The sequence below is a fragment of the Canis lupus genome, chromosome 10 (genome assembly GCF_011100685.1).
Source record: "Canis lupus familiaris isolate Mischka breed German Shepherd chromosome 10, alternate assembly UU_Cfam_GSD_1.0, whole genome shotgun sequence".
Lineage (NCBI taxonomy): Eukaryota > Metazoa > Chordata > Mammalia > Carnivora > Canidae > Canis > Canis lupus.
In genome coordinates this window covers 37,943,052-37,957,887 of record NC_049231.1, presented here as the reverse complement: position 1 = coordinate 37,957,887, position 14,836 = coordinate 37,943,052, and the positions used below count along the sequence as shown (strand labels likewise).

At 37.2% G+C, this 14,836-nt stretch overlaps 1 long non-coding RNA gene across 1 annotated transcript in view; it reads left to right on the top strand.

Moving 5' to 3' along the window:
• The first annotated feature begins 5,281 nt into the window (after nucleotides 1-5,281).
• The window catches only part of LOC102154849, a 55,953-nt gene continuing 46,398 nt past the window's right edge, over nucleotides 5,282-14,836 (top strand). Inside the window, exon 1 of the long non-coding RNA XR_005365197.1 lies at nucleotides 5,282-5,780. This is a non-coding gene — a long non-coding RNA (uncharacterized LOC102154849). The remainder of the gene's footprint in view (nucleotides 5,781-14,836) is intronic.

The window sequence follows — 14,836 nt, the reverse complement described above, 5'->3', positions numbered from 1 at the left end:
AAGCTTACTCAGTATTTCCCGGGTTATGCTAATGGTTTCTGACACCTGGAATTGGCCAGAACTGCATGGAGGGATAATGTGTCACACGGATTTAACAACAAGGACGACTGTATTCCACTAGTGTGAAATACTATAGTGGGGCTAAAAGAAAGTTCTGGGAAAAAAAAAAAAAAAGGAACGTGATAGGGTCCAGTGGCTGGTGGAGGTGGAGGAAGGAAGTGATGCAAGGCGGGAAGTAACCCCCTTATCAACTGGAGCAGGTCACCAACTGTGGACCCTGCTTTTCCATTCTGTGTAATGCATGTAATGGTACCTACCTTCAAGGTTTGCTGTAAGAAGTAGAGAGCGGGTGTTAACAGTGTCTCTTAGGGCCTGGAATCTGATACTTAATAAATTCTACTACTTAATAAATAATGCTGTTAAAACACTTTAACAGTGAAGTAAAAACATAATTTGTATACATTTCTTGTATATTCTCATATTTGTATTTATTTCTTGTTTCTTTGCATGCATGCTGAAAAAGCTGACATGTTGACTACCATAAAGAAATCTTAATGAGAAGTTAAAGAAGAGTGGCCCAACTTGATGCTTGTAGAAAAATTACCACTTGAAGGCAAATATGCAAATTATTGTTGTAAAATTCAAAGTGAATTGAATTTATTATTTACGATTATTTATGGGGGTACTAAATGAAGTGGCACTAAAGTGGCATAATCTATTGCTTCCTGAAGAAATCAGAAAGCCAGTTGATGTACATAAAGCTATCAACTGATGATTCTTTCTGTCGAAGTGTAATGGTAAATAAAATGTTTTGACATCCTTTGGTTTAATTGCTTACAGGAATGCCAAATGGGAGTAGATTATTTAATGTTTTTATGAGTCTACCAATTGGTGAGACATTCCTGGGCTGTTCTGGCACTTAAATATCCCTTTCCTTAAACAGAACAAACCACAACAAAAAACCAAAATAAACTTACTCCTCCAAATAAGAAAAATTCCAGAAACTTGCTTGCTCTTACTCATTTGCTCATAATAACTTTAATTTCCTTTTCTGTTTTTAAACTCAGGGCTCCCTCCACTGTCCCACCCACTATTGACCCATGATGGGCTATATTGCACAGGAAACGTTCCTTCTGTTTTCAGGAACTTGTTACTGGGTAGCAGTCAAATCAGGAGGCTCAGTGAATCTCCGCGCTGGGAAGGATTTGAGTTTGGGTAGGAACTGAATTGCTGAATCTGGAGTATTTCTTTTCGCTTAAGTACTGTTTATAGAAAATACTTCTCTCTTATTTATTGTGCCATTCAGCTGTCACAGTAAACCCACAGATTCTTTTACAGGTGGGGAAACTGAGGCTGAGAACTTGTTTTTATTTTTATTTTTTTTAAGTATCATTTTTCTCTAAGCATTTTCTCTTCTGGTCTTGACTCACCTGTGATCACCATTTTGTAAAATGCATTTAGCACCTCAGGGAGGGAAATCGCCTATAGATGTGTTCTTCATATTTAATCAGTGAAACAAATCTGTATGTGGTCAGTGTAAAAAAATGAATTTCAGATACTCATTTGTTTGGAGCCCATTATGCGATACTAAGATCAGGAGGAAGCATTTGTTTTCTAGCCAACCTATATAGATTTTTAAAAATTTAATTAATTTACTCTTTAGAAATGTTAATAAGGATACAGACCCTTATGAAGAAGAAACAACTCTGGGAATTTGGACGTGTGTGGAGGTCAGAATCCTGGGCATGCAGGGGGAGCTCCTACTCTCAAGCACGCGTGCGCACACCCCCCCCACACACACACACCCCCACCCCCCCCACACCATTCTTTCCAATATTTCCAGGTGGAGAGAAAGACAAAAATTTTTCTAGCTTAAGAAAGATGTCATTTCAGCATCAGATACAGAAGGAAGGTTACAAATGCAAATAGTTGCCTCATCTGCAGTGAGCATCACTCCCAGCCCAGCCTGGGGCTCCAGGCTAGGTGACTGAGCTGGCCTCAGGGCGAGGTTAAGGGGTCACCACCTGACCTCTCCTAGCCAATCTGTTCCTTTCAGACAAAGCAGCATGAAAAAGTCGGCGTGGGAACGTTTTTCTTTTCCCTAAACTTTTCCTTGCTATCGAAAGGACAGGACTGAAAGCCACGCCTTTAGTTCTGAGCTTGTCACCTTGGTGAAGTCACTTGAGCTTGCTGTTCCTCAATTACCTCACCAACAATACGGAGTAACCCATTGCAGTTACTTACAAGCATCTAAGCTCACCACAAGCTGAGGAACATGTGCAAGGGTACAGCACTTCACTGTTTATGTCAGGGTTTCCTGTCAATTATCGGAAACACACACACACACACACAATTATCAGAAACATTGGCGAGCGTACAGCACTTCACAATTTATGTAAAGGGTTTCCTGTCAATTATCTCACTGGATTTTCCACAACTCTGAATGATGAAGGGAAGGTAGGAAGGCACACAGAGAGGTGGCCCTGTCACTTCTTGATTCTGAAGTAATAAGAATATGTAGTCACTAAAATTTTTTGAAATCTATGTTCTAAGCTCTTTATAAGTATCAACTCATTTAATCCTTGTAGCAAAGGTTTTTAAAATTTTTTTCATTTTCAACCTTCTATTTTGAAATAATTTCAGTCTTACAGGAAAATTGGATAAAAAAATGTATCTCTAGTAATTGTCACTCAGGCAAGATAGCGCCTCTGATTCTCTTTCTTCATCTATAAAATCAAAACAATAATCCATGTTATGGGGCTGTTTAGAGAACTAAATGAGATAGTGACTTCAAAGTGCCTACCCAAGGACACAATCAAACTCCTTTTCCCTATTCATTTGTTTGATATGATAATTGTTTGATAAACAATAACTGTCATTAAAGTGATGGAGAATGCCCATTTTGTAGATAAGAAAATCTATATTACATAGATTTTATATAGAGGGCAAGAGAGATGCATGACTATTTGGTACCAAGAAACAGTACGACACCGAGTCCATTCCATCAACAACTATTTTGAGTGCTAGCTATCCACCAGGTTCAGTTCTAGGAACTAGTGCTTTAGAAGTTGACGACAGAACAGGGATTTGCTCTCACTACCTTCTATTTTTTCCAAGTGAGACTAAACATACAAACCTACAATAGCCAGATTATATTGTAACAATAAAACTCTGACTAACAATCAGCGACAAACAAACCAGGAAGCAAAACCTTTGCACAATCCACCCCACACAGTCAGGGTGTAATAGCTGCCAGTTTCTCCAATATTTGTCCCCACTTACAACTTAAGATCATATATAGAAAGCCAAATATGCTTCCCTAACCAATCACATGGGATGATGCCCTGTGTCTAGTTACTCCATGCTTATGGGCTGAATTATGTCCCTGCCCATTTTATGCTGAAGTTCTAACATACTGTACCTCAGGGATATGACTATATTTGGAGATAGAGCCTTTCAAGAGATGGTTAAATTAAAATGGAGTCATTTAGGTGATTCCCAATCCATTCTGACTGGTGTCTTTATAAGAATAAGAGGTTAGGACACACAGAGAGACACCAGGGTACCCTCTCACAGAGAAAAGACCATATAGCAACACAGCCAGCAGCTAGCCATCTGCAGGCAGATAGGCCTCAAAGAAATTGCTCCTACCGACACCTTCCTCTGGGACTTCCTGCCTCCAGGACTGTGAGAAAATTAATTTATGTTGCTTAAAGCACCCACTCTGTGGCATCTTGTTATGGCAGCCCTAGCACGACAACACATCATCTGCTGCTTCCCCATTCCAACCATCTCACTCAAGGGACCCCTGAAATCATCCCTTGTCTCCATTCTAAAGCTTTCCCCCTCTTCCATCCTCGCGTCTTTGAGTCTCTGCCAAACGCATATGATGGTGGCTGACTCCCTTGCTAGAGCCAGCTCTGAAGAAATAGCCTCTGTGGGATCTCATTCGGATGGTCTTCATTTATTTCCTCACAGGGCAAGGAAAGACCCATCAGCAAGTTGCCAGAAGGATACTAATCCCGTCCCCATTCCTTGGCAGGATCTGGAGGTGGTCCAAGGCTAGTCAAGAAACCTCTTTTTTAAACACAACGATACAGGAACAAACCGCCCATATGTGATGTTTCTTTGATTACCTGTTCAAAGCCCTCTCTTCTAACAAACTAGCAATATAATTAATTAAAACCTACCTCGACTACTGGGTAATTTTTCCATTGATTAGCCTTGCAATTTGTTACACATCTCTCACAAAACACAAATCATCTGAAGGTGCAGCAGGCGGTCCCGACATACAATTACAACTGAGGTGAAAATACCATTCCATTTCAGAGCCTAAATCCTATAGCAATTTACTTTTTTTCCAGTCAATGCTAGAAATGGTACAAAATAGCTTCAGTTATAGAAACTAATAGATAATAATGGCACTAATTTAAGAGACATCAGATGCGTGAATGCAAAGTAGAAATTTCAGACTAAATTTTTCCTTTAAAAAACCTACCTGTTAGCTTTTCAAAAGAAGTGCTAAGTCGTCTGATATTTCTCTTGTTTGGTTCAAGTTATTCTCTCCAACATAATTCTCATCTAACGCAGTTTAAAAATAAATGCGCACTTCCCCAAGGCATTCTCACATGACCAGGGGTGATTGTACTTTATATATTAAATAGCACAATTTTAGATAGGCATACATTCCTCAACTCAAAAATCAACAGAAGTAAAAAAGAACTAACAAAGCAAACTGCATCCTAATACATGCAGGAAATAATTTTTAGATTTTTGATTGACTTGGCTAAGGGGAACCAATTATCCCATGACATGTAAAAATATTAGAAGGACACAATCAAACTCCTTTGCCCTATTCATTCAACTGGAAATTATGGTAGCAGTATTGATGAGATACAATGAATAATTTATTCTCCTGAGAGAGCACTTTTAAATTTCTTTTTTTCTTTCTTTCTTTCTCTCTCTTTCTCTTCTTTCTTTCTTTCTTTCTTTCTTTCTTTCTTTCTTTCTTTCTTTCTTTCTTTCTCTTCCTTTCTTTCTTTCTTTCCTTCCTTCCTTCCTTCCTTCCTTCCTTCCTTCCTTCCTTCCTTCCTTCCTTCTTCCATCTTCTTTCTTTTTACATGGGTTCTGGAAGATGCTCCTTTCTATGGAGCCACTGAGATATGGTAAGAGGAAAAAAGTACACATTCATGATTTTACTCTTTTTTGAGAATGACTTAAGAACACTCTTGAAGGAAGAGTTCCAAGATGTCAACAAAGATTGTCCTGGGGACAGATGGGTTGCATTCCATGGTCATCTTCCTGAATGAGGGAGCAACCCCTTCTAAGTGTGGCCAGGGGTCTAGGGGTCTCAAGGCCCTCTCAGAAAGGGCTCATGAAGTCAAAGCTATTTTCCTAGTAATACTAAGTATTTGTTCCTTTTTTATTCTCTTTTTGTCATGAGTGTACAGTGGAGTTTTATAGAGGCTGTGTGACGTGTAATAGTGTAGCAGACTGCAGAAGCAGCTCTGAGAATTCACCTGTATTTTTGGTCAGACATGAAAGCAGTTTGCAAAAGTGCGAAGCAATGTGGTTCTTCTTCCTAGGTTTCATTTCATTTTGCTTTGAGAAGAACAGTTAATTTTTCACCAAACATGATTTATGTTAACATCTAATAGCTTCATATTATTATTACTTTTTTGACTTAAAAAAATTCCAGTATAAACATATAGTGTTATATTAGTTTCAAGGGTACAATAGAGTGATTCAACATTTCCATACATCATTCAGTCCTCATCCTGGTAAGTGTACTCTTAATCCCTGATACCTTATTTCACCCATCCCCCCTCCCCACCTCCCCTCTGGTAACCATCAGTTTGTTCTCTAGACTTAAGAGTCTATTTCTTGGTTTGTCTCTTTTTTTCTTTGTCTATTTCAGTTCTTAAATTCCACATATGAGTGAAAGAATATGGTATTTGTCTTTCTCTGATTGATTTATTTTCCTGAGCATTATACCCTCTAGACCCATCCATGTTGCAAATGGCAAGATTTCATTCGTTTTTATGGCTGAGTAATATTCCATTTTGTGGAGATTATTTATATATATGTGTGTGTATATATATATATAGTGATATATATAGTGAATATTGTGAGATATATATATAGTGAATATTGTGATTGATATATATATATATCACATCTTCTTATCCACTCATCTATCCATGGACACTTATGGACACTTATGCTGCTTCTCTAATTTGGCTATTGTAAATAATGCTGCAATAAACATAGGGATGCATATGCTTTTTCAAATTAGTATTTTTGGGGGGTAAATACCTAGTAGTGCAATTGCTGGGTCATAGGGTAGCTCTATTTTTAACTTTTTGAGACCCCTCTATACTGTTTTCCAGTGTGGCTGCACTAGTTTGTGTTCCCACCAATAGTGTAAGAGGGTTCCCCTTTCTCCACATCCAACCAATGCTTGCTTCTTATATTTCTTATTTTAGTTATATTATTATTTTTAAATTAATTCAATGTTTGGGGTTTCCTGGGTGGCTCAGCGGTTGAGCTTCTGCCTTTGGCTCAGAGCATGACCCTGGCATCTGGGATTGATCCCACATCGGGCTCCCTGCATGCAGTCTGCTTCTCCCTCTGCCTATGTCTCTGCCTCTCTCTCTCTCTCTGTGTCTCTCATGAATAAATAAATAAAATCTTTAAAAAATAAAATAAATAAATTCAATATTTTAAAAACTTCTATTTTAATTTTGGTAAATATGCAATAGATATAACCCACCTAAATAAAAGGTCTTTAGGGTCCTCAGTCATTTTCAAGAATGAAAACAAGCCCTGAGATGAAAAAGTTTGAGAACCACTAAGCTGTAATGTTGGGGCACAACTGACCATGAAAATGCTCTGAAATGTGGTGAGGTCCAGGCTAATTGACTTTGGGCTGGTCCCTCACAGTTTGCATGACCTGGTTCTCCAGCTACAGCCCTCTTCTTAGCACAGCATTTCCCTGACTCCCTCCCCTCAGAGGTCTTCCAGCCCCTGGGCCTTTTTTGCTCACTTCCTCACCTACACATCTCAGTTTCAATCTCATTTTCTCAGGAAAAACTTACTAATAAAATACAACTTCATGGCCTGTAGTACTTTTCTTCTGTTGCATGTGACAAACTAGAATCACATTCAAACATGACAAATATTTATCAAATGTCTTCCATGTGCCAGGGCCTGTTCTAGGCACTGAGACACATCAATGAAAGACATAAAAAAGAATCCCAGGACTCGTAGACCTTATGTTCTGGTATAGGGTGGTAGGAGACAGGTAATAAGCAAATAAATACATAAATTATATAGTGTGCCATATAATAAGAGCTCTAGAGAAAAATAAAGCATAGAGGAACATAGAGGATCCTGGGAATGTGAGGGTTGCTATTTTTAAAAGGCTGATCAGGGAAAGCCTCACAGAGAAGAAGGAACAAACCTAGCTGGGGAAGGCCTCAGAGTGGTAGAAGAGAGTACAGCAAACAGCAATGAAAATATGTTATTCATTTATTAAATATTATAAGGAAGTATACAGTTTTTAAGTACAATGATCTAGTTTCTGCGACATCCTTTTTCCCTATTTGCATAAATAAAAGCAAATATGTCATCTGTTGTGTTTGGTGCTCTGCAAATATCTGTTGGGTGCATGCTGAGTCAACAGGGATAACTAGCCTCCTCCTCACCTCTGTCCACCCTTCAGCCCCGCCCACCAGGCCTTCCTCCTAACACAGGGCTATCCCCCTGTTCCTGAAATCTTCTGCTCTTTCTGGAATCTCTGTGAGTCCTTCTCTCAATCCTTGCTATTTAACATTGACAGAAAAATGAAACTATGATGGAGACCAGCAGCAGTGCTTGAGATACTGGCATACGGACTAAATCTGAGCTTTGATTCATCCTTCTCATCTAACACTGGGGAAAAGAAATCCAAACTCAAGTCTGAGTGTAGCTTGGTTAATGGCCTCACCCTCCACCTGAGCTAGGAAGCTGGAAGTAAACAACATACACACCCTTTTATCCCTGATAAATATTTAGCTTCTTTAACTCCTGTATTTGCATCATCCTTAAAATGTTCCTTTCCTTTTCTGTTGCTTTGGGTCAGATTCTTTTTTTTTTCTTTTTAAGGTGTTATGTTATTTATATACTCATGAGAGACAGAGAGAGACAGAGAAACAGGCAGAGGGAGCCGCAGGCTTCCTGCAGGGAGCTCGATGCGGAACTCGATCCCAGGATCCTGGGATCACAACCTGAGCCAAAGGCAGATGCTTAACTACTGAGCCACCCAAATGTCACATGCTTTGGGTCAGATTTTTGTGGTCTGAGGCTGAAAGTAGTTTACAATCTGATCTTTCCACCTCTAATTTCTCCCCAATTCAATCCATCCTTCATAGCCACCATATTGTGTTCATATATATATATTTATTACATATAAATATATCTATTCATTTATAATATAATATTTATAATGTTATATATTATATAAAATAAATATATATTTATGTCATGTAAATTTTATACAATTTTATAATTTTAGATTTATTTGTATACATAATACATATTTTCATATATCTTTTTAAAGATTCATTTATTTATTCATTTATTATTTATTGAGAGAGAGAGAGAGTGGGGAGCAGGCATAGAGACAGAGGGAAGAGAGAGTCTCAAGCTGACTCCCCGCTGAGTGTGGAGCCTGACACAGGGCTCAATCCCACAACCATGGGATCCTGACCTCAGATGAAACCAAGAGTCGGACGCTTAATCAACTAAGCCACCCAAGTGCCCCTATATTTTCATATATATTAAGTATGTATAATATATACATGAGGGACCCTGGGGGGCTCAGTCCATTGGGCATCTGACTCTTCATTTTGGCTCAGATCATGATCTCAGGGTTATGAGACAGAGCCCCATGTTGGGCTATGTGCTGAGGGTGGAGCCTGCTTAAGATTTTATTTTCTCTCTCTCTCTCTGTCCCTGCCTCTTCCTCCTCCTCCACTCTCTCTCTCTAAAATATATGTATGTGAATTCATCGATCCCTATGCATTACTATATCTACGTATCATTTAAACATATCTATATACAGGTTTGTACATCTGCCCTCCCCTCTTTAAAATCTTCTTTGGCTCTCCCATGCCTTGAGAATAAAAGCCAAACAGTTTTACAAAGTGGTGTTCATAGTCTTCCTTTGCTAGTTCAAATCTCATTTTCCAGCTTCATTTTCTACCATTTCTCATAAGTATGCAATTTTTATACATACTGTAACCAAATTGGTTATTCCTGAAAAAATATTCAATTTTGCTGTGTCTTTATTCTTTCTTTAATTAGACCCATGGTTCTCAAAATGTGTGCAGAGGTGCTCAGGATGCCACAGCAAACTCACTGAGATGCTGCAGGATATTTTAGATTTTTAAGGGAAAAACAGAGACACTTGATACCTCTAGGATAATGCGGTTTGACAGTCTGAACATCAGATTGGGCTACATTGTTGTTGGTGATAAGAAACGAAAGCAGCAGTGTTCAACCTGATTCTGAGTTTGAGAAGTTGTGCAATGCTCCACAGGAACACACATTATTAAATAATTTTAGATATTTCAGAGTGAAGTAAAATTATGTGCTTTTTTCTTCAATTTATAGAAATTATTTTTCAAATAGCTACAGTTGATTTTTGTTATTCGTGGTAGTTATGTTCCAGAATGTTCCCACAAACAGTGAATTCACAAATACTGAATCATCGCTCCAAGAAGAAATACAAGGGCTGGTTGCTGCGAGCTCCTGACCACAACATCTTCATCAACTGATCAATTCATAGCCCTGTTTACTAGTGTTTTTTTTTAGAGGCATCTTATTTAATATACATTTTTGAGTCGTTAACATTGAACTCCCAGCTGACAGCATTATAACACACACCTGAAGGAAGTTTATCTAACGCACATCTTTTTCCAGAAGGTATCTCAGAACCTTCCTTAGTGCTATGCTTGGGGTGTTCTGAACAGCAACACTAGTAGTAAAGAGCACAGAAATGTGAGAAATATGGCACTTAATAGGCCATGATGTAGACACTAGTTTACAGCATGAGAGCCTGAAACAAGAAGGCAGTGTCACCTGTGTGACCGCAGCTGGGAACCTGTTCTCAAAATGTTGCCTCAGAATTTTCAGTGCTCTGTGTATGTCTGTAAATGACCCTGACAGTGCCATGAGTATCAATTGGGGGGTTACAGATACTTTTGGGCAAGTAGGTGAATTTGCAAATATGGAAGCCACAAATGATGAGGATTACTTGTACTAAGATGTCAGACTATATATACTTGGAAAGTGGTTTGTACCTAATTAATTAACATGTGAATTAAAGCTATTAGATATATATTTTTTTGGCCTAGATACACCTTGAACAATTTCTGAGGGGCACCTGGGTGGCTCATTCAGTTGAGCTACTGGCTTTTGGTTTCCTCTCAGGTCCTGGTCCTGGGATCCTGGGATCAAGTCTCCTATTAGACTCTGCGCTCAGTGCAATCTGCTCGGCCCTCTCCTTCCTCCTCCACTCCTCTTCCGGTCTTCTGCACACGTGTTCTATGTCTGTCTCTCAAATAAATAGATAAAATCTAAAAAAAAAAAAAAAAAAAAGAAGGAAAGAAAGAAAGAAGAAAGATTTCTGAGGCACCAAGAGCACGATAAACTAAGAAAGTTTGAGAACCTTTGGTTTTTATTTTTCTTTTCTCTTCCCCAGGTTATTGACATGTGGTCTTCTTTGCTTTCCCAGCTTGGTTCCCTCTTCTTACCTGACTTCCTTCCCCTGCCTTCAGTTAGCATCAGCCACGTTCTCTTTAGGCTCTGATATCACAAGTGCCAAGTGGTGCCATGAATGCCACCTATCACAGCACAAAGGATCCATTTCTGTCATGCGATCAGTAACTCTGGAATCTGGGAAAATATTTCACTTTTTGCCCACCTTTTTTTCTCAGGCTACAATGTCCTGGTTCTGCCAACAGTAACAAATAGAGTTTTGCCAGATCTTTTTCTAGTTCTCCATTGCTAGACACTGAATTGTCTCACAGTCTTTCCCATTTTATTTTCAGTTTCCCTAGATTTGAAGGAATGGAGGGAGGAAGGAGGAGGATCTCATCTGTGCTCAAAAATAAATCTTTTCTGTGTTCCAGCCCTCGCTGAGCACCAGTTACATCTCAGGCAGCCCATGCCAGTGCAGCACCATGGCAGCATCTTTACTTACCTTTATCTTTCTTCTTCCCAAATGATGCCATCGTCATGGGAACAAGATAGCATTTTGGTCTCCCTCTTACCTTGGGATAGGAAACTTCTCTGTTTTAAAAGAGGTTCATCCAAAGACATTATTAAGAGAAGGAGAGGGAAATTCACAAAATGGGAGAAGACATTTGCAACAGTCACTAATCAGCAAGAGATAGAGGGACAACCTACAGAAAAATAAGCAAGACAATTGAACAGGTGCTTCATAAAACAAGATATATAAATGGCCAATAAATCTGAAAATGCGTTCAACTTTCTCAGTAATCTGAGAAATGGGGCTTAAGTCTATAATTATTCTCTATACCAGAATAACGAAAATTAGTAAAAGACTAATAATACCAATAATAAAAAGAGGAGAATTTGTGTAGCAGTATCATTTCTATTACCTCAATCTGGAAGCATTCCAAAGTCCTTCAACCATAAGACATACATGAATTATGGTCTATTCACCACGGACTATTACACGGTAATGAAAGTAAACAAACTGTAGCCCCGTGCAACAACATGACTGAGTCTCACAGACACAGTGTTGAATGAAATAGTTCAGAAACAAAAGAATACATGATATTTGAGGATGGCTCTACCATTTTCCTTTGCCACCAGCAATGAATGAGTGATTCAGTTTCTCTACGTCCTTTCCAGCATTTGGTATTATCATCATTCTTTAATTTTAGTTGCTCTAATAAGAGTGTGGGGATATCATACCTTGGTCTTAATTTGCATTGTCCTGATGCTTAATGATTTTGAACACCTCTTTGTGTGCTGTGCTATGTGCCATCTATCTTTCTCTTCATGTCTTTATCTATTTTCTGACCAGATTGTCTATATTTCCAGTGTTGATTTTTGGTGAGTGCTTTGCATAGACAACATGGACATGTCTTTTGTCATGCATGCGATTTACAAATATTACCTTGTCTTTCCATCACCTTAACAGGGTCCTTTGCAGAGCAAGTTTGAAATTTTGATTTACTTAAATTTATCATTTTTCTTTTTGTGGGTCATGTTTTTAGTGTCACATATTGGAACTTTTCACTGAGCCCTAGGCCCTGAAGATTTTTGCCTACATTTCTTCTAAAAGTTTAATAATCTTATGGTTTACATTTAAATGTGTTTTTTTAATTTTTGTATAAAGCATGAGGTGAGTCTAGGTTCATGTTTTTGTGCATATATGCCCAAATTACTCTAGCATCATTTATTGAAAAGACACTCCCTTCTATTGAATTGTTTCACATCTTTATCAGATATTACTTGATCACAATCATTTCAGGCTATTTCTGGGCTATCAAATCTGAATCACTGACCCACATGTCTTTATCAACTCCAATACCACATAATTTTCATTACTTTATTATATAATAGGTCTTGAACTTGGGTGCAATGATTCCTCCAACTTCATTTTTCATTTTCAGAATTATTTTAACCTAGTTATTTTACACTTCCACATAAATTTTAGAATAATCTTGCTTATATTTTAAAAATTCTTCCTGAAATTTTGTTGGGAATTTGGTTAAAACCATGCATCAATTTGGGAGGAATTGACTTCCTTTAATATGTTGAGGCTTCCTGAATCTATGAATCTGGTATGTCTCTCCATTTATTTACATTTTCTTTTAATTTCTTTAATAAACATTTTCTAGTTTTCAGTACAATTGTTAGATTTATTCTTCAGAAATTCATTTTTTTAAATATCAATTTCCATGTGTTCATTCTAGTATACAGAAATATAACAGATTTTTGGATGTTGATGTTGTCTATGCTATTGTATATATTCAGGCCTATAAATTTCACTGCTTTAGCTGCATATCATTAATTTTGATATGTTGTGGATTCATTTTCATTCAATTCAGCATATTTTTTTATTTCTCTTGATACTTCCTCTTTGACTAATGGATTATTTAGAAATGTGTTGTTTAGTTTCTATATTTCTATCATATCTCTGTTATCTTCCTATTATTGATTTCTGGTTTGATACCATTGTAATCAGAGAAACTGGTCTTCATGATTGTAATTCTTGTAAGTTTGTTTTAGTTGGTTTTATATTCTAGGATATAGTATAACTTGGTATATATCCCTTGGATATTTGAAAATAATGTTTTCTGCTATTGTTAGGTAAAGTGTTCTTAAATATCAATTAGATTCTGTTGGTTGATGAAGTAGCTGAATTCTTCAGTGTCCTTGCTGACTTTCTTTTTAGCTGTTCTGTCAATTTGAGAGAGAGGTGTTGAAGTTTCCAAGTATAATTATGGATTTCTCCATTTCTCTTTTCAGTTACATACATTTTGTAGCTCTGTTGTTTGGTTCACACACATTTAGGATTGTTATGTCACTTGATGACCCTCTCTGTCTCTTGTAATTTTCTTTGCTTTGAAGCCATCTTATCTGATGTTAATATATCCACCCTTCCTTTCTTTTGATTAATATTTGCATGGTATATAATATTTCATCCTTTTACTTTAAAACTATGTATGTCATTATATTTGAAGTGAGTTTCTTAAAGAAAATATATTCTTGCTAATGTTTTAATACACTCTGATAATCTCTGAGTTTTAAAAGTCATTTACACTTAATGCAATTATTATATGTTAAAACATAAGTCTGATATTTTACATTTTGTTTACTACTGATTATCTTTGTTTTTTACTTCTGGGTCTCTTTTCTTACTTTCTGTAAGCTATCAACACTTTTTAAGAATTCTATTTTCATTTCTATATAGTGTTTTTGAGTGTATTTCATTTATAACTTATTTAGTAGTTGTTTAGATTTTGTATTACAGATACATACTTATCAAATTCTACTGGCATCAGTATTTTATTAGTGTAAGTGAAGTGCAGAAACCTTACTTCCCTTTACATTCATATATTCCCCCATTTATAATTGTCTTAAACATTTCCTCTATATCTACTGTAAACTACACTAAGCAGTATTATAATTTTTACTTTCCCTATCAGTTTAGAAACCTCAAGAGGAGAGAGAAATTCGGTTGAAGTCACCTAAATTCTTCCTTACTGTTTTCTTTGGTCTGTCCTGATGTTCAAGATTCTTTTGTTTGTTTGTTTAAATAATTTCCTTCCCAATTGGAAAACTTCTTTTTTTTTTTTTAAGATTTTATTTATTTGAGAGAGAGAGAGAGTTAGTGAGAGAGAGCACAGACAGGGAGGAGAGGGAGAAACAGGCTCCCCACTGAGCAGGGGGGCTGAACCTAGGAACCTGGGATCATGACCTGAGCTGAAGGCAGATGCTTAACTGACTAAGCCACCCAGGCACCTCCTTTTGAGGAACTTATATTAGCATTTTTTTGTGGAGGTAAATATTCTGGTGACAAATTTTCTTAACCTTCATTTATCTGAGAGTGTCTGGATGGCCCCTTCATTCTTGAAGAATAGTTTCACTAGATATAGAATTATAGGCTGACAGTGCCTTTTTTCAAAGCATTTGAAAAATTGTTGTGCCATGTCCTTCTGACCTCCATGGTTTCTGATCAGAAATTCTGTCATCTAAAAAAAAAAAAAAAAAACAAAAAAACGAAAGAAAAGAAAGAAATTCTGTCCTTTGAATT